Raw genomic sequence first — 3,561 nt, forward strand, 5'->3', positions numbered from 1 at the left:
TAAAACTGAATTTTGAGGCCAACTCTCTCTCTCTCTCTCTCTCTCTCTCTCTCTCTCTCTCTCAGTTTTTATGTGGTAGTGAAGATGCTGAGATGGTGTGAGGTGTGGGGGTGATATTAGCAGGAATCAGAATTAGGTGTAGCACTGTGTAATCCTGTATTTCAGGGCTGTTTTGGTCTAGGTGTTCACCCTCGTCGTGCAGATCGGCCGGATGGAGCCGCTGGGGGCGGGGCAGTGCGCAAATGGAGGGAGGGATGCCTTATGAAAAATTGAAATCATTGAATATTTTAAATCTATGAATATTTAAATGATTTTCCGGTCTGTCGACCCCTTATCTCTGAGCCAGGCCCCGTGGTGATGTGCAGAAGAGGATGATTCAATTATTATTATTACTGTGTTTTAACTATTCAGCTATTCCTTTGTGTGGGAGAGTCTTTATAGCATGGGTTCCTGTATAAGATGAGTAATGGTAAATGTACTAATCATGGGGAAAAAAATAGTTTTTATTTTAATATTGTAATATTGCCAAAGTCACACAAACTATGTGTATGTACATTATGGAAACAGTACAAACAAGGGCAAATTAAATACTTATTTGAGTTTAAACTGATTTCCACATTTTAATGTTTGCTTAATAGTAAGTGCTTTAAATATTTATTTTGCATACCTTATTTTATTAGCAGTTAGTGCTTAAGTGCAGTAGACAGAAAATGTCCTAATTTAATGTATTTATACAAAAGGGGAATAATATATATATATATATATATATATATATATATATATATATATATATATATATTTGAAAGATAAACTTTTTTCTTTATATTTTAAATTTCTAAAGATATTACTATTCTCATGAGTTCAGCTTCAGAAGAAATTTAAAACAGTACCAGCCTTAAGTTCTCATATCAATATGCCCTAAATATATGCATAATGTTATAAAAAGCTACCTGCCTGGTTTATGTTTTTGTATTTCCAAAGGCTGATAAAAAAATATATATATATGTCAGTTTTGTACAACAGCTTCACAATGTTTTAGTCATGATTCTGCAGTCGATTGTGTAGTCTATTTTTAATGTTTAGCCCTTTTTAAAAACTTGTTTATATAAAAATAACAGTAGAAATATTCCGTAGGTCAGCAGATTACCAATATAATCAATAGCGACAGCTGTAGGGTTGTGTGTGGATGTGTGTAGTAAGCATGCAGAGTTCTCTGATTAGGTGAGACGTGGAGGAGCGTGGGAGGGCTGTGGCACCCAGCCTTGTGACGGCCACAGCTGCTTCCAACTGGAGCAGAAAATCATCTGAACTCAGACTGCAGCTACAAAACGCTGTGGAGAGGAGGCTGCTGGCTTATTCTGAGGCCTGCGAGTCTGTGTGTGTGCATATTTGTGTGTGTGTTTGTGTGTGTGTGTGTCAGGTCAGAGACAATGTTGAGACTGAGTTCATTTTTATGGTAAATACATGCATGTGATTAATGCACACTTGCTGCACACATGCAATTATAAATATTAGTAAATACATGCTGCAGAATCTGCTGATACATAAAAAAAACAATAAATGTGCTTTATATCTCCATCTGTTCTTCAGCTTATTTTGACTGTGTGAAAGTATAAGCTGCATTCAAGAAAGCATTTAAACATTTGAACCAAAAGTTATTGTACATCAAACACACAATTAAATATTGTAATATATGTTCTGTTCCACCTTAAATTCTGAAGATGTTAACCCTCTGTGGCAGATGTGGGCCGCAAGCATGAAACATTTGGCCCACGAGGTTGTTTGAACCATAATGAACGATAATGAAAAAATAAATAAATAAAATGCTTCTCTGGCGAGCTCCTGTCTTTCTGTTGTGCTCGGCGTGACTTTAGTTTCCACTCGTTCTCGTGTTTTCTGAAGCCTGTGTGTTGTCACAGATGCAATTAAAAGGCCATTAACCGCTCCCCTGATTTTAGCTGACTCCACCCTCAGCTCAAATTTAAAAAGGTAAAAAAATAAGAGGGAGAGTTTGAGAGGTGCACTGGGTGATGTATGGGTTTAGAGGCAGGATAGAAGAGTGAGTTGATTGGCTGAGCTGCAGATAGCGAACCTGAGAGGGCACTGCCATAGCGTAAAATACCACAATACAACATTTTAGGAAAGGCTTCTAAAAATGATAAGCAGGACTGGTAGGTTTTATTACTTCAAATAAATAAATTTCAGCTATTAATGGATACAATATGGTTTAGGGTTTAGTAGCTTGTGTAGGTGTTTCACAAAGCTTGTGCAGGTGTACAAAATCAAAAGCGAAACCAATAATATGTGTGAGGCAGGCAGATGAGAGGAGTGGTATCTAATAAGGAATGGTACGGTCCACTTCAGGGGCATGGATACTATACATATATTTAAAGTATTTTAATATATATATATATATTAGTGTTAAACCAACTTGGTCAAAGTGGATGGCAAACCCAATCATAATGGTCATTCTGGTCAAACCAGCTTGATGTATCTTTGGTGTGTTGGCAGACCAACTAAACAAAACAAAAAAAACTCACCCTAGCCAGTTCAGGCTTTACCAGTTTAGTGTAGTTTTTTTTCCTCAGCTGGAATTTCCTTGTTAACCCTTTAACAACTTTAACGTCAAATCATTTCTAGAAAAGTTCTCTTTTAAAAGCATAGAATTGGTTTGAATCCTGGTCATGTAGCTTGCCATCAGCACAGATTGGCTCTGGGTGGGTAGATGTTGTTCTTTCCCATTATCACTCCTGGGATGATGTAGTTCAGCACAAGGCATCTGTAAGCTGATGTATCAGAACTGATATGTGTTGTGGTATCACCTGTGATGGGGGATAGACAGCTGAGTAGGAGCTGACCTGTGGTGGGACAATGGGCCTAGATAAATTGGAAAAAATAGGAGAAAATTTGAAATAAACAAAAAAAAATTAGAATTGATTTGCACTTACGAACAACAATGAAATAAAAAGAAAAGAAATATAACTTTGCATTAGGGCTTTTACATATCATACATTAGGATTTATTGTTCACAGATCACAACTGCTGTTAAAATTGTACACGAGCAAATTGCAAATTTGTATTTATATTTTTCTGTTGTATGTATGTAATGCAGGAATAATCCAACAGGGGGCAGAAAACATTTTATTATAAACATTATTTAACAGTTCATTTGATTATTTATGAAATCTATTATTACTTATTTAATTAATTATATTCCTGTTACTGCTTAGATTGCCTATTTTTATTTTATTTTATTGCATATTTTAAAGATAATTCTGTATTTTTCTATCACAATGATGTCGCAGAGGTATGTATCATAAATGGTACATTTGACTTTATAGGGTTACATTTTAAATAGACCGTTTTAAAGGTTGCCTTCTCTTAAATAACCCAATGACTAAATAAATAACTTTTTATTTAGTGCTATTTTAATCTATTTCTATTTTTTTTAAATAAAGGTTGATATTTTCCTAATCAAACACAAATCTGTTGTCCTATAGGGCCACCGTATTTCAGCCACGTGACCTCTCGGATGGGGGTGTGGTCCCCTCCTCCTCCAGC

The sequence above is a fragment of the Astyanax mexicanus genome, chromosome 10 (assembly GCF_023375975.1).
Source record: "Astyanax mexicanus isolate ESR-SI-001 chromosome 10, AstMex3_surface, whole genome shotgun sequence".
NCBI lineage: Eukaryota > Metazoa > Chordata > Actinopteri > Characiformes > Acestrorhamphidae > Astyanax > Astyanax mexicanus.